The 20718-nt window shown below is 33.2% G+C and overlaps 1 long non-coding RNA gene across 1 annotated transcript; it reads left to right on the top strand.

Annotated features, from left to right (window-relative positions):
* Positions 1-2126: 2126 nt before the first annotated feature.
* Positions 2127-12764, top strand: LOC150079030 (uncharacterized). Its single transcript, XR_016547562.1, has 3 exons — positions 2127-2267; positions 6953-7028; positions 12182-12764. It is a non-coding gene; the product is annotated as an uncharacterized LOC150079030 (long non-coding RNA).
* The last annotated feature ends 7954 nt before the right edge of the window (positions 12765-20718 follow it).

Raw genomic sequence — 20718 nt, 5'->3', positions numbered from 1 at the left:
TTATAGGTAAATTTTCTGAAACTCTATTTACATTTCTGGGATATATATACATACTTGTCTCTATGTAGTAGTGATGCAGGGGTGTAGATGAGACTTTGATCCAACTGAGGGATTGAGGTCTAAGCTGCTGAAAAAAGTATAATGTTGTTGACCTGACCACATAGTCCAGACCTAAATCTGATTAATTTATGGTTAGGGCCTGAAATTTAGTTTCCCACCAAAATCATAGCAATAAAAGGAAACAGGTCAAGAGTATCAGCGAGGGTTGGTTCAGGGTCGTCACACTGAAGCTATTCTAAAAGAAAGTCTTGCCAATAAAATATTAATATATATAAAGTTTTACATTTAGTTACTGACTTAAGAGAGGTTATAATTGCCCACAGTTATTTTTTAATAAATGTATCTTGTATTCCAGCCTTGTTTTATTTTAAGTTATCTTAAGAAGGATTTGTAAAATCACATCATCTAATATGATATTTATTTTGTTTTGAAAGAAAAAACTTTGAATTCAAAGTGAGAGCAGTAAACACTGATTATAAGCAAAATTTACATTTCACTTGTAATATATTTTTTGAGTCTAAAATAAAGTATGTTGTTGTATTCAATTTATACACATTTTTCATGCAGCATAATTCTATATTTTGAAATGTATTAAAAATGGGGATAAAAAATCAACATGAAGTGTGACAGAGTTTAAACTTCAGTTAATTCTTGATATTTACATGCTTCAAATTGATGCCCTAACCCGATGCAAAATGGTCACTTGTCATATATGTACCTCGATTATATAGCAAACAAAAAAAAAAAAAACACACTTTCCTAGTTTCAAACTTAGTAAAATATATATATTTTAACAGTGATTAAACTTTAGAAACGTTCCCTCTTAATCTAAGATACAATGCTTTTATATAAATTATATCCTTTACCATGTTATGTTTTTTAGGAATAAATAGCTAGTTCAAGCTTTATCCATGCACAGATTGAGAATTTCTATGAACTGAATAAATTTCCACTATTTAACACATCTAGAGTGATTTATCTCTACCTTGTTTATAAACATTATATTCATTTAATATACACAGCGGTTATTTAACAGATGCTTTTGTTTTGTGTGTTTAATTGATTAGTTAATCCATTTAAATATGTCTTTTTGCATCAGCACCATGCAGCCCAACTAAACATCCACTGATTGAAAGTTACACAAAAAAAAAGTATTTCGAAAATACATAATATTAATGATATTTTAAATGGACTACTATTAATTCATTAGTATTAAACAAAAATCGAAACAGCGTAAAACTTGTATAGCAGTGTCGGAATATACATATGGTTGTGAATGAAAAACTCTTAAAATACATTTAATAATCAGTCGGTGATACTGGCTTCTTGGTAATAACAGACTGAGACGCCTATTTACATATGCTTATATGTTGATATTACAAGAAACGGATGGTTTGCCGTGCCTAGTTCTCGACTTTATATCCCTTCTTTATACGTTAACTACTAATTCATCAGTTACATTTCTTTCCTCATAACGTTTTTCTGAAAGTTAGACCTACTTAAGTTAAAATGATCAATTAAAACCCCTTGATTACCTTACGCAAACAAATAAGCATGCTTATGAATGCTAAATAAGATCGATTATTCCAAATGATAAATATATATGTCAGAGGAAACTAAAAAAATATGATCTTAAGTATTAATTCAAAAATGTGAATCCTGTTGTCATATTTCCGTATCAGTCGGAAGCTGATTCAATACTAAGGCACCAGGATACAGAACACCCACAAAAGCGTTCTTCACCAAACGCATCAATAGGAGCACTGGAGGAGCACAAGAGCAACCTAGCAACCTCTCATGATAGGTACCGATATAACCGTGGAACTGATACTAGAATACACTGACGTCACTTATCACTGTTAAAAATGATGCAAATTGATAACATAAGCACATTATCCCTACATTCTTTTTGAATTTAATAATAAATTTAAAATAAGAACAATAATAATAATAATAAATGACAGCGACTTACACTACACCCACACAGCAGACACCCTCCAGCAGCCATTTTGGATTGGAAGCAGTCGACCACAATGCTATGCGTGAAATTAAAAAGATGGCGGTTGTGTTGAATTGTAATACGCGTAAGTTTCGAGAGAAGCAGTATTTAGTATGTAGATATTTTGTATTCCTACATTTGGCAAAGTGAACGATACAGAAAAGTATGCGTGTTTCGTTTATATATTCTTTATGGCATATAAGAAGGGGTAAGAAGCCTGTCTGTTTATAAAATAAATCGAAATTTTTTTTTTTCCATATTATTTTAGAGACGTTTAGAATTTCTTGTACTGTATTTGTTTTGTATTGAATTGAAGGAGATGGGATGGAGATAGTTTTTGCTGTGAGAGACAGACAGTAGAAAGTAGTATATCCATAGTGCACATACAAAAAAATTACATCAGATGGAACGAGAGGAGAAAAATATGTATATATATTTGAATAGAAGGCAGAATAAAAAAAAAAAAAAAAAATTATAGGACTGATTTTTTTTTTGTTTTATTTTTAAAACATATAATACTTATAGATAATTGGACATCATATTTCTCCAAATAATAACTATGGCTGTTTACATGTTTTCCCCAATATATTTGAGAAAATAACATTTTTCATTTTTTAAAAATAACAATTGCATTTGTCATAGTAGATGCCATAACTTCTGCTTCACAGAAAAATTGTTTCCCCTTCCTTGGTCAGTGAGGGAAAAAAAAACACAAAGTCAGAGTCAGGTGAATAATGAGGATATTCTAAGAATAGTTACAGAATACTTGGAAAGGTATTATTAGAAATTATTGTAGCATGATGAGCAGGGATATGGTCTTGGAATAATATCCAATTTTTCCTTGCCCACATTGGGTCACTTCTTTCAGATTTCAAGTGCTCAATGATTTCTAAATGCATATTCTTATGTACATTACAATCTGCTGTCATAAATTCATAATGAATTATATATTTATAGTTAAAAAGTAATTGTAGCAAAAACTTTAAACCAGGTCAATTAGAATGTTTTTCTTCATGAATAACCTGCTCAGAGGATTGTTGTGCTTTTTGTCAGTGGGTTGCAAAGATATCAAATTTTATCTCATATCAGTATTGCTTTTTTCAGAAATTCTGGATCATAAACACAGATTTCAACCAATTACTTTGAAAGTTCTATTCTTGAATTGATTGTCAGTTGTGCTAATCTGTTTCAAAATAGAAATGTGGGGTAATAGCCATGTTCTTTGTAATATGTGACTTTTTCATCATACCGTGTGTGGTATGAAGCTAATTAATTAGCAATATCTTTCAATAAGATTTCAAATAAATATGACAATTTCAGAAGACATATATACACAAGGTTTTCCATCTATTTTAAAATTTGAAAAAGGTAACACATTTCACTTGGAACTGGAAAGTTGCTGGAGAGGCCTTCATCCTGTAGTGAATTGAAAATGGCTGATGATGATGAACACATTTCACTTGTACATTTGATTTGTGTACTGCATGTGGATGTGATTTTTCAATTTATGTTAGTAAATAGAAAACAGATAAGCATAAGGAAAGTGGATGGATATTTTAGAAACATTTATGGCTATATAGAAGGAAGTGGGAAAGATAGATTTAAACATTTTTAACAGATGCATCCACAGAAGTGAAAAGAGATTTTGAGAACTTGGGTGTATGTTGGCCCACTTTGATTAAATGTGTAACTAGACTGGTTTTCTACCAGTCTAGTTACACATTTCTACTGCCAAGGTCTTGGAGAATCTAAAACAGGAGACTGCTCTTTTCTTCTGTTCAATAAGGAAGTGCAATACTTTATGGGCTACATGGTGCACAAGTTTCCATTGAAAAAATGTTGAGGTAGCAAAAATGTCATCAAATTGGCAATGCATCATTTTCAAAACTGAATTTTTTTTGGGCAAGTTTTCAGTACTTTTTGGTGACATTAAAGATAAAGAAATAAATGAAGCAGTAGATATTTTGGGAGTATTAGTTTTATCTATTTCCCTGTGACAATGTACCAGATGTTATTATGAATGAAGAAAAACTTGATGTACAGTGGCCCTTGTTTGGAAACTGAAAAATGCACAATGAAGCATGAAATGTAACAAATTATCCATGAGCATTCTTGGAATTTTAACTATTCTCATAGCAGTGCTGAGTATCACAATATTTAAACAGATAAAAAAAAAAAAAAAAAACTGCATTCAGATCTTCTTTTTCTGGCAAAGCTTTAGAAATGCTCTTGACTGCCAAGTCTGAACAGAAAATACCATTGTTATATGCAAACTTTGACTCCACATTTCTGAAGACTGCTTATAAAACAACGTATAAAAATTTGCAGTAATATCTTTCTTGAAGCAGTCATAATTATTTTGATGCCTGACAGATATCCATACTTACCATATGTATGGCACACTATGGCCATAGATGCTGATGTGCCAAATAAATCCCCAATCAACCAACCAACCTGACAGATAATTCAAACAGAAATTCACAGATGAAGAAATCCTATATAAGCTAACATTTGAAAGCATACTGTGCTACTAAACAGTCCTGCAGTTGTATTTTAATATAAAATGGACATTTTGTCAGTGAAATTTAATTTCTAGTGCAGTGTGAAATTTATAAAAATGTCCTGTTTTTTACAGCAAACCCCTACATTTTGGGAAAATAAAAACAAACTATTTTATCCCAAAATTTTCTTGTTTTCCTGCTGCTTACAACTGTCTGATTATCATCTTTTTGAAAGCCAAAAGTTGGTGGCTGTATGATGTCCAGAAAGCTGGTAGGTGACAGTCTTATTGTTTCTTGATAAAGCTGTATCATCTGTACATCAAAAATCGTTTCTATAGTCTCTGAGACTGATAAAAACCAAAATTAATAGATCTTGTTCGGAAAGCAACATTGTGAAACGTGACAATACAAATTGTCACTTTCACCTTATTTAAAATTGCCTTATTGTCATTTTACAAAATACAAAATTACTTGCTGTTGAATTTAATGTTGAATACGTCAGTTTGGTGCACCACAGTTCAGTGTATATGTCAATTTGGTGAAAGATGGTGGCTACAACAATTCGTTAAGGGAATTGGGAGAATTCGATGCAAGGCGAAGCAACGCAGAAAATGCAAACTTTTAACATGCCATGCTGTAAATGGTGAATTTAGTCATCATGATACCATTCTTGATATTTTATATATTTGGTGGAGCATACTATCTACCTTTGTTTTCTAATGCACATTCTACTTTGTTTTTTAGGTGATCCTATTTAAAAAGTGCTATTGGACAGGTTAAAGATCGGGATATAGAAGAACCTTGTTCACATTTTACTTAATTTCTGCAAGTTGCAGTTTCTAGGAAATACACATGGGGGAGGCTGACTGTTCCAGAGACCAAAAGTAAAGATCATTAATGAATGCTGGTTGGCTAATACGCATCTTCTGACATTCGGTTTGCAACCCATGCTATAATTTTTATTGAAAGAAGTTAGTAGTAGGCTAATACCGATGGGTTAAGGATAGGCAGATATGCTTCCCTGGAGGTTGTGTAGGGTTAGAATTGGAGTCGGAGTCCCCTACACGAAAAAGCACTCTTGCCCAGTGAGGCATTTTCACCAGGGGCCCGTGGCAGTTCTCATTGCTCTTGACTAAGGGATGATATGCCAAAAGACAGTATGGTGGATGATAATTAAAGGGGTGTTTATTTTTGCACAAAACAACTAAGGTCATGAGGTATCTGTATATAATGCCTGTGAATTGCATATATTGTATTGTCCCTTTGCCTTGTTTGCTTTATAAAAAACCTGAGTTACCAATTGTGGGAGGGAACCAAATACCCACCCACCCATAAAAATTGCTCCTTTTTGATGGAATTCCAATCCAACCATCTCATTTTCGACATGGCATGGATCCTAACCATAATGCTACCTGAAAGGCAGTTAGTATGGAGACAGAATGTAAAGAAATACTTTTAAAGTTTTTTTTTTTTTGGGAGGGGGTCATTTGAAATCCATGTTTTTCAAGTAACTAGGATTAGTTGGTTACAGGTCGAGAAGGATGAAGAAGAAATTTATTAACACAAAGTAGAAGAAAGAAAAAAAAATTAAGATTGTTTTGTTTTTTTTAGGCTATTTCTGCATCCTTCTTTTCTAAGTTGCCAAAATTTTTCTTCCTTCCTAAACTTTTTACCTCATTGATTTTGTTAATCTCTGATCTCTGTTGTGATACACTGAATTGTCATAGCTACCAGTTGTCTTTCACCAAATGGTCACACACAGCAAAATGTCATGCACCAAATTTTCTATTATGCCAAACTCTGATGCACTTAGTCACATACATCAAACTGTTGTACAATGACTTGGACTGTAAATATGTATTTACCAAAATGGAATTTTCTTCTGTTGTAATTTATAATGAAACTGACAACAAACTATTGAAATTTTGTATTCTTTTGTGCCATATTTAATCTCTTAGATTAAATATGGCACAGAATTACGTAAATCTGGACCACATTGTCTTCTTATGGTCCTTTATCATTGTCTGTGTGTGTGTGTGTGTGTGTGATTGGCTTAAACTTAGTTTGAAATCTTTAATCCTTAATACTTAATCATGTCCAAGTATCATAAAAAATGATTTAAATGATATTAATATTGTCTGAATGCATCACAGAAAAAAATTTCATTTGTGTGTTTTAAAAAGGCTAGTTCTAAGCTGTAGATGCCCAAGCTTAATTACCCATGGTGGTTGGTGGAGAATCAAAATCATTGCTATTCATTATTTAAATATTTAAGCAGTAAAAACTTAAAGTATTTTACTTCATAAACAGATAAAAAAAAAAAAATATATATATATATATTATTTGTGTATGTATGTTTGTATTTGTATTTATTGACTTATTTTTTTATTAGTATCTTGGAGAAGCTATTGGCATTGCGTTGCTCATAGAATTGTTCACCACTTTCTGTATTGGTGATGCAGTTATAGGTAAGTGGGAAATAGTCATCATATATGCTTTAATTTTTATTATTTTATTTATTTATTATTATTATATATATATATTTTTTTTTTGCTGTTCTCCCAAATCTCTCAGCTTATGCAACTGTAGTTTCTCAAAATATCACCACAGTAACAAAGTTTGTATATAAAATAAATTGTTTTAACTTTTTCTGGACTAAGTTTCTTCTATATGTCTAGGCCAAAACAATGAGTTTTCACTTGCAGTGGGTTCTGTGGAGTGAGTTCTCCATGAAATTTCAAAATTTCGTAAAAATGAAAACTGTGCATAAAGCTTTAAATATTAAGTTATTTATATTCTGACTTGGTACCCCAATTTTAGAGTGTAATTATTTAAAAAATTAATCATAATTAAAAAAAATTGCAAAAAAAATCATAAATTCATAAAAATCTCCTTAACTTCTTTTTTGATGTAATACTATCTCATACATTTATTTATTTATCACTTAGTTCAATTTCATCAACTTCTGGATCTGAATTGTAGAAAATTTTGACTTAAGGCAAAAATCAGACAATGGCAGCTGCAATGTCCTTCAATTTTAGCACTGCCATTCTATTATAAACTGTGTCTAACATTTACATAACAGTGTTCTCCCCAGAAAAATTTGCCAGCCAGGCAGCATTATGAAACACCCTGGTGGGGAGGTGTAATACTTTGCAATATTATAAAATTTTCTGTTATTTATAAATGTGACTTAAGCGATCCAGAGAAAAATTAATTGCATAATTTAACATTATATGCTCCTATCGCATCGACCTCAATCGCATAGTATGCTTGAATTAATATTTATCGAGATCAGTGAGCAGTACGATACAGTACTGCGAGAATCACTTAAATTTTAGCCAGGCAGGCAGTCAATCAAGTCAGTCAGTTCAATTCACCAGGCGGTGTGCCTATTTGATAGGTCCTGGGGAGAACATTGCATAGAAACATAGATAAGAGATGGCGACACTTACTGCAAGATTTTAAGACAATTCATAAACAAAAATTATTTTAAGTGACCTTGAAAAAAATATACACATAACCTTTTCAGGGACTATAAAGGACTTGCATATGTGTACTTACATAATCCAGAAAAGGCTAATAACATTGTCTGAAATATGAAAATATATTGAAATGGGCCCATCCCATAATTTTTCCACATAATTTTGGTATTTAGAAGTAAACTAAGCTTAACTTTTGCACTTCCCCAGAATGATCAGTTTATTTTTATATGTTTGTAAATCAAATATAATTATGATTTAAAGGCTCATCTTTTTACTGGAATTCAGTAGCATTTAGCTTTTACTAGAGTTTGGTAACATCTTTTATGTCAATTATATATAACTTTTAATAGCAAATTTGCAGATACAGATATGTGTGAATCTGATCATCAGGATTAAATTTATCAATGTGTAATGAAAGTTCACTGTTTATTTAGAGTGTAGGCCTTCTGTTAAGTTAGCATTAGCAAAGACACATGATGCAAGAAAGCAAGCTTATATGGCATCAGCCAAAAAAAAAAAAAAAAAACCACCCTTCTCATCTCACCCATCTACTCTCTCCAAATGTTTGTCTAGTTCTGCCTTGAATCTGTTTAATCTATCAACTTCTACAATGACAGGTGGAAGTTTGTTCCAGCAATCAACCACCAACTGGCTAAAGGCAAACTTCCACACATCTGTCCTACAACTGTTTTTCCTCAATTTGAATTTATGCCCTCTCAGGCGATTATTCTGAGCAAGAGGAAGAATCCCATCAGCATTCTCAAACAATTCAAGGCTTTATACACCTCAATCAGATCACCTCACAGGTGCCTAGTCTCCAGACACTGTAATTTGCAAAACTTAAGCCTTTCTTCGTAAGAGCAACCCTTTGTTCCATTCACTAATCCTGTTGCCCTTCTCTGTACTCGTTCCAACAGCTCTACATCCTTCTTAAATTGAGGCCTCCAGACCTGTATACAGTACACAAGGTGTGGCCTGACCATCGCCTTATACAAGGGGATAATCACCTCCTTATCCCCGCTAGAAAAATTCCTGTATTTCGTTGATAAGACACGACGAGCTACTCTAGCAGACTGTCTGCACTGCTCAGAAAACTTCATATCTGCCTGCACAATTACCCCCAGGTCCATTTCACTCTCTACCACTGTCAGTGTAGTACCACACAGTTCATACATTACTCTGGGGTTACTGCTTCCCATATGCAATACTTTACATTTGTCAATGTTAAACTTCAGTTGCCACCTCTCAGCCCACCTGCTCAACTTTTCTAGATCCTGTTGCAGCAGTGTACTGTCATTAGTGTCATTAACGATCCTGTTGACCAATGTATCGTCTGCAAACTTGGACATTAAGCCTGATATACCATTCAATATCATTAATAAATACAGAAAAACAAGAATGGACCCAACACTGAACCCTGGGGAACTCCACTAATAACATTAGTCCACGAAGAGCAGTGTCCATTGATTACCACTCTGTCTTCTCTCACTCAACCATCCCTTTATCCATAGCAGCAATTTGCCTCCAATGCCACACTGCTCCAATTTGTGCAGCAGTCTTCCATGTGCAACAGTATCAAAAGTCTTTTGTAAGATCCAAATATATGATATCAAAATTATTCTTTGCATCCAGTTCCTTTGTGACCACATCATAGTATCTGGATAAATTTGTCAGACAAGACTTCCCCTTAACAGACTCATGCTGTGTCTGAATTATTGCTGCAGTCTTGTCTAGATGATCCTGCATCACTTCTTTAACCAGTGACTCCATTATTTTCCCCTGAACAGAAGCTAAACTAACAGGTCTGTAATTACCTGTGTCTCCCTTGAATCCTCCTTTGTGGATTGGGGTCACATTTGCACATCTCCAGTCCATGAGTACCTCCTCTGAGTCCAAGGTAGCTCTCATAATTATTGCTAAGGGTTTGCTTACTTCCTTTACTGCCTCCTTTAATATAACTGGATAGATTCCATCCACCCCAGGTGCCTCTCTTATGTTTATCTTCAACAATTTCTCCTCCACTTTACTTTCAGTTATTACAAGGTTATCTTGCTTACTGCCAGAGTTTAATACACCTCTGGCATTCCCCTCCTTGAATAACTCCTCATGTGTGGATGTAGATGCAAAATATTCATTTAGTTTGTTAACTACTTGACCAGGATCATCAACAGTTGAACCATCGATATCAAGTGGACCAATCTGATTCATCCCCTTCCTTCTGGAGTTTACATAAGTAAAGAACTCTTTGCATCCTTTGCAAAAGATTTCTCGTAATCTGCTTTTGCCTGCCTAACCTCCTTTGTAATTTGGTTACAGACCAGCTTATATCTATCATAGGCTTCCGTGTCACCTGCTAATTTATATGTATTCCATGCATTTTTCTTCTCTACCACATGTCTAATTAGTTCATCTGACATCCATTTAGGCCTAAATCTTGAAAAATATTTCTTAGTTGGTATGAAAAGCCTAGTAGCTTCCAAGATGTCGACCGGGCTAGCCGGATGGGTAAAGTGCCTGCCTGGCAACCCAATGGTCGTGGGTTCGAATCCCGCCTCGGGCTTGGATCAAAGTACTGCAAAAACCTTGGGAGGTGCATTATGGCCACAGAAGCCAATGCGCCAAAAACTACCAAAAAAAAAAAAAACTTCCAAGATTAATTCTTTGAATCCTTCCCATTTTGAATTTGCTGTTGGTAACATCATCAGTTGGTCCCGCTATATAGAATTTAAATACTGTTTCAGACCACCATAGTCACCTTTATGAAAGCAAAAACCCTTCCCTTTACCCCTGATGGTTGTTGCTTCTTTGAGTAAATCCCACTTCAGCACACTGTGATCATTGCCACCTAGTAGTTCCTTTATCTGCAGATTCTTAATGCATGAAGAATCACTACTGATCAAGAGTATTACTCCCTCTACTTGTCTCCCGAACATGCTGCTGTACAAAACAATCATCCAATAAATCCACAAATGCCTTGCTAGTGTGTGAGTGACTAACCAACAAATTCCAGTCAATATCTGGGAAATTAAAATCCCCCCCATTATAAGACACTCTGATTTATTGGCCCACTCTTTTTCTCTGTACAGTTGTTTATTATACTCACCAGAGCCATTAGGCCTATAACACACTCTTACTCTCAATTTTGCTTTCCCAGTGCTTATGTCACGCCAAACTGACTCGACACTGCACTGTCCAGCCATGTCAACTGGCTGTACTTCCTTGGATTTTGTGTTTCTTAAACAATAGCATAACCCCTCCTCCCTTCCTATCCTGTCTATCCTTCCTGTACACATTGTACTCCCCAAATTCCAGTTTTGCATTCCTTATATTTGTGGGACACCATGTCTCTGTTATCCCAACAATATCTGCCTTTGAAGTTTTGACTAACACCTCAAATTCATCAAATTTATTTACCAAACTCCTAGCATTGGTGTACACACAAGTATACATGCACCTGTTTCTATTCTTAGCTATCCTAACACAGCCCATGTATTTACTTGTTCTGCAATGACTCCCAGCAGTCTCTAGAATCCCCTGCACCTTGTTTTCCAAGCTGCTGCGCATTTCAATAGAAGCAGTGCAAGAATCACTTTCACCTCTGCCAGCGGCTACTGTTAATCTATTAGTCTGTGTATCCCCCCCAAGCTAGCAGTTTTCCAACCCACCTAACTCTGCCTCAATAGCATCAGCAAATATTCTTGCACCCTTTCTATTTAGGTGTATCCCATCCCTGTAGAACAGCCTCTCCTGTTAACAAGCACAGACCAGGCTGAGAAAAATTCTACCCCTTGAGCCTTGCACAATCTCTCCAGAGCCGAATTTATCGACAAGGCTCTCATCATATACTCCCTCCTATAGTTTCTGGGCAGAATTGCAGACACTTTCAAATTCAACCCTAACTCACAGCTTTTTTTTCAATATTGACCTGTATTTGTTAAGTAATTCCGCCGGTGGCCTACTCTAAAAGTTCCTGAATTGTCTTTTCATTTGGCAGAGGTGGGAGAAGTTAGATTTCTGGCTTTCAAGATATTATTGGATAAATATATATTTGGATGTAATATATTTGAATTATATTAGACTTAAATATATAAGACAAAACAAAAAAAAACTCAGCTCCTATTTTGTTTTTGTTTCAGAGATGGGGATAGAGTTCCAGTTCAAAAATAAGTGAAAGTGGACACTAATGTATATGTGGTTTTTAAAAAGCTGTCATTTGATCAAACAATTTGAAGTACTGGCCTTCAGGAAAGGGCAAAGACCTGCAGGTAATCCAGAATTTAGAGGAAGTTCTGGATCACTAAGAAATATTAAATTAATGAATGGTATACCTGAACTAGAAATCAATGGAAAAGGCTTTCGGTTGTATCTCTTTAATTTTTTAAAGAATTAAAAAAAAAAACTACAAATCACAATTTGCAAATGGTGAAGCTGACTTAATAATGTAAATGAGACTAACCTTAGTGGGAAGCTCTCCAAAACAAAATTCTAGCAATCATGGAGAGAAAAATAAACACACATCTAGTTATAAAATATTTAACCCTTTTACACGTAAGTTCCAACAACTTATGGTTGTGGGTTTCCAAACGGACATGAATTATGGGTATCAGGTTTCCAATGGTGATGAACTCTGTGGAGTGAGTTTTTTTGTGGAATTTTGAAGTGTTATAAAAATAAATGCTTTGTACATAAATGCTTTTAAATGTTTATTTGTCTTGACTTAATTACCCAACATTAGAGTGAAATTATTGTCAAAAATCATGAGAATTAAAAAAAAAAAACAAAAAAAACTTGCCTCTTTTATTGATGCTGTAATATCACTTGATTCACTTTTATCAACTTCTATATCTAGAAATCTAGAGAATTTATTCAATTTCAACTTTTGTAAGCCCAAATTAAATAAATTTTCTAATTAACTGAAAGTAATAGGTTTAAGCTTTTCTGCCAATTTTCAAAGCTCTTTTCTTACCAACCTTTCTTATAAATTTCTTATAAAACCTTTTCTTATCTAAAATTAATTGGGAAATTAATTATAGATAAGATATAGATAAGTTATAGAAGATTTTCTGGACAATTTGTACATAAATACATTATTTAAAATTACCTTCAAAATGAAATGCAGGTGCATGTTCAAAGGGGTTAAACAGAGGATGACTATTGTGGTATGTGTGAGTTCCAGTGGAAATTAAAAGCTATCTTTATTCATCAGAAAATCAAAAATAAAAATTGTGGATGCTGAAAAATGTGAAAACTATTTCAGAAAACTAAAAGTTCAAAAAAAGTTTTACTTCTTCCAGCCAATGAGCTATGATTGTATGTTTAAGGTTATATTTCTCCTGGCAATCATTATTTTTGTAGTTCAGCCAATGGATCAGGATGTGATCAAAAATACTTAAACATCACTATAACTACAGTGAAACTCTCTAAGATGACCACCTTTGGTTCCACATATATTTGGTCTTTTATAGAGCCTTTCAGAAATATATAAAAAAGTCAGATATATCATAATATAACAAAAATTTTAATAGGACAATAGAAATAAAAGCTTTTAAAAATATTTTATTTGAAATCTATAAATTATTTTTATTTTTTGAAATATTCCTGTAACATAGTTTCTGTTATTTGTTGAATTATTTCCTTTTATAAAATAAAAGGAAAGTGGACACTTTCCTTTCAAAATCATTTAATAATTGTAACATTTTATTATTACCTAAATTGTGAAATAAACTTTGAGCCCTAAAACAATATTTAAACTTTCTTCTATTGGAATTTTAATTTCTTCAATATCCGATTCATCGTTTATATTCGTAAATTAATAAGAGGAGTTTACCTCAATATAGTACGTGGAACACTTCCGTTCCACGTACTAGGAAGGAAAATCGTTTTGAATATTTTCGTTAGATTCTTTTAATTGCGTTAATTTGAATTTTAATTGTTTTGAATTGATTTTGAATTGTGTTAAATTGATTATTTAATTTTTTATATTTTACTTTAATTATTTATATTTTACTTTAATGTATCGGTAAGTTGTCGATTTTTTCGTTTTTTCCGTTTTAATTTCTGGAGGGTATCATACGGAAGTGTTCCACGTACTATATTGAGGTAAACTCCTCTTATTAATTTACTAATATTATTATCAACGTAGAACATATTGAGTATTACAGCTCTGATTCATACTATCGTTTATATTCATATTTTCACATAAATTTTCATTGCTGTCAATGTTCCCAGCAGAATCATAAAGTTCTTCTTCCCACTTTTTGCTACCATTTTCACATGACTAAATTTTCTTCAAACTTCGTATTGATATTTACATTTATCTTCTGTCCAAGTTGAACAGTTTCTTTTTGTACTTCTATAAAATCAGTTCTGACATCAACCTCCATGTCAGTTCACAGTTAATTCAAAATTTATTGAAACACATTTGTATAGGATTTTCACTAACACTCTTTCAGGACAATTTTATGTCTTCAACAACATCTGCTAGTGAAAAATTTAAAACTAATTCTTAAACATTTTGTGTTGTGTCCATATTTGCTACTAATGTAGATAAAATACATTGGCAGTAGAACAATTTAAATGATTGAATGATGCACTTTACACCTTGGTCCATTGGTTAACAAATACTTGATGTTATCAGCAGGAAGAAATAATAAATTGAGATTACCTAAATTCAAATTTTTGGAATGACATGGAGCATTATCCAATAATAATAATAGGCTTTTCCTTGTTTTTTTATTTTTTTTTGTCCAAATTATAAAGAAATCACAGTTATACTGTATTTTGATGACCATTCAGAAAAAAAAGCACTTGTCACCATGCCTTTTTATTAGTGTACCAATCAACATTCATGGATGCCATATTCATGTTTTTAAAACATGTTAGTTGGTCTCAGCACAATATTAATTATGAATGGTTATTCCTTTTTTTTTCCGACGAATTTACACACAGTAAAATTGTCGTGCTTTGTTTTTCTCTTTTATAATTGAAAAAATTAGAACCTTTAAACACTAAGAATTTACTTGGTAAAGCATTATAAAAGAGGTCAGTTTCATCTGCATTAAAGATGCTTTGGATTGATATTGTTGTGTTAAAGATGGTAAACATAAAATCCACTGTTCCACATAATTTTAATTCACAGATGCACCTTCACCACACACACTCTTCAATGTTATTTCTGTTACAAAATTTACCAAGCCATTCATTGCTAGCAGAAAATGTTTTGTTTTTTTTTTTTTAAAGCTTTTGCAATATTCAAAGCTTTTTCTTGTACTGTTTGACTGCTTATTGGAATTCCTCCAACATAAGCACCGTAAAACCACACGAGCATTAACTCATTAATTTCTTGACATGGTTGGTATGTTTTTCATTAAATATTTTTATTTGCATTCTGAATCCAATTTATTTAATATCATTTTTTTTTTCTTGCAAAATTTTTTGAATTTGTATTTTACCACAGTTATACTTTTCTGCCAACTATCTTTGCGATAAACACTTTGCTGCATCTTATATACTTTAACATGCATTTTTAAATTTAAAATTTTCACTTTGCTTTTTACTTCTATCACATAATTTGAAGATGGATAAATCAGAAATAAATGAATGAAATATCTATTTGGTATCAATATTTATACAGTACTTCAGAAACTCCAAATTCATAAAAATCTGTGAAAAACACTGGCTACCAAACAACAGGATTAACAGTTCCAGTCAGGTAAGACAATGGTTGTCTTAGAGAATTACAGATGCCTAGAAATCTATGGAATATGCCAACTACCAAACACATGATTAATGGTTGCAGTTAGAGAGTGGTCACCTTAGAGAATACAAGTTTAAAAGACAGGACACTTATTTAAAACTGTTCTAAGAAATATTGATCTTTTGTAAAGATGAGGAGGTGGTCAATTTAGGGAGGTTTCACTGTATTTTGATGACTTGTCTGATAACCACATTGATGAATTAGAAATTTTAAGGTGGCTGGGTTAGTCTATATGACCACTGATATTCATGTTGCCTTATTAAATATATACATTGCCACAAAATGCTTGACTCATTAATTGCAGTGCTGATATATCGGCTGCTTTAAGTAGTTGGGAAGTTGTCAACCCTTCTGGTCATGGATAGTTATACTTAGTATAAAAAAAGAATGTTATTATTGTATTTGTAAACCCTTGCTCTTAGAGAATGTTATCATATGAGGACCGTGTTTTTTTAAATTTTTTTATTGTGTCCAAAGAGAATAGCTTGATCAAAAAATATGATCATTAACATGACATTTGAAAGGGGAAAAATTCCTGATGTGTGGATGTGGTTTATAAGGTGCCACTGGGTAGCTTGTGATGATTGACAGCTGTAAATTCCTGAGAGAATTACTCAGGAATTTACAGCTGTCAAAGAGTTAAGCTGTACAAAAAGAAATACAATAGGAAAGTAAGGGAGATGACGACAGAGTGGTGTTACATTTGCAGAGACACTTTGAGATACCTGGAAGCTGTGATGACAAAGCCGGAAGGGCAGGATAAATGTAACTCAATTTTAAAAAAAATTGCATAATTTACGTTGAGGGAGGGATGTCTTTCTCAGTGTCACTCAGTTCGTCTTTTTACCCATTTCACTTTGGTTTGTCCCCCTTCCACGTTCAAAAACTGTTCTATTCACTTGGGAGGAAAATAGAAACTTCAAGGAATCTATTGAATATGGTGAAGCAACCTTCAAGGTTAGCAGTATCTTCTATGTGGTTTCATATGGTAACAAGTTAAATAAATTATATTTTATATTTTGTATATTAATTTTGTATGTTTTTGTTGACCCCATTATTAATAATATTTTAAAATATATGATGTCCAGATAGCATGTATTGTTTTTACTTTATGGTATTGCAACATATGGATTTCTAATAATTTTCATCAGGACCACTCTTGTGTCTAATGCCATTTTATTTATTATGTGGCATATATTTCTTCTGAAAAAGTTTTGTTTTATACTCCACAATAGCCACCCATTGGCATTTGCAACATTATTGTTTTTTGGGTCAGCTACACAACTGCTTATTAACAAGGTCACATTTTTCATGATGGCATAACAGTAGTTAGATCATTCTTCAAGATAATGTAATTGTTGATGCATTTAAAGACATCATTCTTGCATTTATCTGTTGATTATTTCCTATTTTATTCTCTGATTTTTTTTTTTTTTTTTTGTTTGTTTGTTTAGTTTCGTATACAAAGACAAAAATTGAATTCCGATATTAATGTTTATTTTATAATTCAGGATCATGCAATGTTTCTATAACATGTGCCACATCAAAAATAATATCATTATTGGCTGCATTGGAAATAATGCCTTTTAAAAGTAGAGAATGCAAAATACAATTAAAATTTCTTTGTAGAAAAAGAAAATTTTAAATATGCAATCAGTGATTTGCTTGGCATTAGTTCTCTCTCATTGTCAGTTTTATGTTGGTATTAGAAATTTTTAACTTATTCTGCAAGTGTTTTTCAGCAAGTTGTTTTGATTTTGTGTTTTGTTTACTTTGAGGCATTGTATGCCTGCTTAATGGATATAATAGCTACCAAAGATGCAAATGCAACTGATACTGCCATAGGGGATGAGCAGGATTACTGCTAGGGAGATAATAGATGGCAGGGCCATGTTATCTAATAGGAATAATAGACACTGTGCCTAAGGCCTATGAAAACTAATTCCTAACAGAAAGGAAATAGTTAAAGCTGTACAATAGGAAAGGGGGCGCCTCCGTAGCCAGGTGGGAAGGAGCAGCAGTGCATAGCACATGCTTCTTGATTAGACCGGGGTTCGAGCCCGTCACCACCAAATATGGAGGATGCGGAAAGGTCAGGGAATGACCACCGCATATCCCGGAGCAATATGGCCTTAGTTGCTAATGCTCCTAAAAAAAAAAAACCAAAAAAATAACAATAGGAATGTAAGGAGGATGTAGATAAAGATAGTGCTGTTACATATGCAGAGAATTTGAGATACCAGGAAGTTGTGGTCAAAAAAACATAGTCAAAAAATTTTTGACTGTTTTTTTTATCCCTCTAGATGTTCAATAGGTCAATGTTTTACTGTATATATGTTACAATAATGATTACCTTAAAAAGGTACATTAACAGTATTAAATTGATGCCACTACTTTTAAACATTTTTAATTTGTAAGAAGTCAGCACAGTGATCATATCAACTGTTAAAGCCTGTTAATTTGCTATCTGAAAAAAATTATTCAGAAACTGCCATAAATCAAAATTCAGGATAATTTTGGTTACCCACCTACTCATAGAAATTGATACATGCAAAAAAAATGCATTCACTAAAGGGTCTATCAAAGTGATGTGCTTGGGCCTATAAGAACTTTAATCTTGCCTTGACAGTGATTTTGAAACTTTTTGTATGAAGTTCAAGAGAAATTTTCTATTTTTCCTCTCAAAAGAACCAGTATTTTATTATGGTGCTTCCTGTCTTTATTCTGAGACTGGCAGAAAAGCAAGTTTGTTTTGGAGGTCTCAGAGAATTATGTATATATTCAAGGGAAACTTATTCAAAATTCCTTGTATAATGCCTGGAAAAAAAAAGTATGTTGTTAACTATTAGTAAAAAACCTGCTTGGCAGAAATTTAATTACTTTTATGCTGTAATATTTTATATGTGGAAAATAAACTGTACTCATTCCACTATAAATAAGAGAGTGAAGAAGAAGAAGAGAAAGGTAATACATATACAAAGCAGTGGGATTTTTCTGTTCTCAAATAATCAATACATATATCCAAGAATTGGCAGCACTTTTGTCTCAAAGCATGATGCTAAATTTCAAATGATATTACATATGTGTTTCTTTTTAGGACTCCTGATTGTAAATGTGTTGATTTACTAATTAAAGGTTTGGTATCTTTTGATATCTCCATATACACTTCCATCCTCCATCTATACAGCAATGAAATGCACCATCAAAACCTTATCCAAGGATACAGAATCAAGGTGAAGTTGTTTCGACCCAAGCACTAGTCACAGTTGATCAGCTAATTTCATAGATTATCAGTTGGAAGATTCTCTGATGGAGGATTACATCACAGGGTTTATATGATCTTCAGAAAGCAGCCCCTTTTAATATATGCAGTACTTGAACCAAAAATTTTTTTTCTACATATTGCCTATTCATATCCTGTCATATTGCCTATTCATTCCTTCAGCTAGTAAACTGCCACAAACATTATTCAATGCTTTGCCATTACAGTGTATGGATAACACAAGGTAGATGGTGTTAAATAAATTAGATGATATAGATTTAGTATTAGCAAATGGTGTAAGAAATTAAGCATATACAGCCTCAAAAAAAAAAAAAAAAAAAAACTCTTCCCATATTGTTAGCTGTCCATCTTCTGTAATAATTTGTCAAGTCCTTCCTTGATGAATTCACACTACCCACTTCCACGATGCCAGATGGGAGTTTATTCCAGCAATCAACTGTGGAAAATTTTCACACATCTGTTCTGCAAACATCATTCCTTAATTTGAATTTATGCACCCCTTTTGTGTATAATCTGAGCAAAGGAAAGGATGACATCAGCATTGAGCTTCCTCAATCCATCCAAAGCCTTCAACACCTCAGTCAGATCTCCTTGCAGGTGCCTAGTCTCCAGATGATCCAATTTGCAGATCTGAAGCTTTCCTTGGTAAGTGTATACTTTTGTTTCCCCTTGTTAATTTTACTCTTCTCTGTGCCCAATTCCAACAGATCTACATCTTTCTTAAAATGAGGCCTCCAGGCCTGTATGAGGTATTCAAGATTAAACATAACCATTTCCCGGTATAACACAATAACCATCTCCTTATTCTTGCTGGAAAAACTTATTAATATCATTGAGAAAACCTCATGAGCTGTCCTAGCAGCCTGTCTGCACTCAGGACACTTCATGTCTGACTACACAATTACTTCCAGGTCTCTTCTGTTCTCTGCTACCTTGAGTGTAGTACTACACAGTTGACATGTTAATCTGGGATTACTGCTACCCATCTGCAATACCTTGCATTTGTCAGTGTTAAACTTCAATTGTCACTTCTCAGCCAATCTTCCTAATTTGTCTAGATCTTATTGCAGTAGCATACCTTTATTACTGTCATTAGTCACTCTGCTAGCCTTCATATTATTTGCACACTTAGACGTTAATCCTTATCTACCAGCAGGAAGAAGTAAGTGATTATCCCATTGTATAAGGAAATGGTTAGGCCACATCTTTAGTGCTGCATATAGGTTTGGAAGTCTCATTTTAAGAAGAATGTGCATCTGTTGGAAATGAGTACACAGAAGAGAAACAAGTTTAGTTAAGGACACAAAAGGGTATTTTTACCATGAAAGATTTCAGTTTTGCAAATTGCAGCATTTGAAAACTAGTCACTTGTGAGGAGCCCTGATTGAAGTGTTCAAGGCTTTAAATGGATTGAGCAAGCTAAATGCTGGTGGCATCCTTACTGTTTCTTGGACAAAACCCATGTACATAAATTGAAAAAGGATGATTGCAGAATTGTGTGTGAATATTTGCTTTGAGCCTGATAGTAATTGACTGCTGGAGCAAGAACAATGCACAGTGCATAGAAAGAAATGCTACTTGAGCTGTTGCATTGCAAAGTGAAGTTATAGTATGATATGCAGTGAATGTTTATT

This window comes from Mastigoproctus giganteus, chromosome 10 (assembly GCF_048544385.1).
Source record: "Mastigoproctus giganteus isolate SK-2022 chromosome 10, ASM4854438v1, whole genome shotgun sequence".
NCBI classification, from domain to species: Eukaryota; Metazoa; Arthropoda; class Arachnida; order Uropygi; family Thelyphonidae; genus Mastigoproctus; species Mastigoproctus giganteus.
Note: the sequence above shows the minus strand (reverse complement) of the source record. Positions and strands in the feature narration are given on the sequence as shown.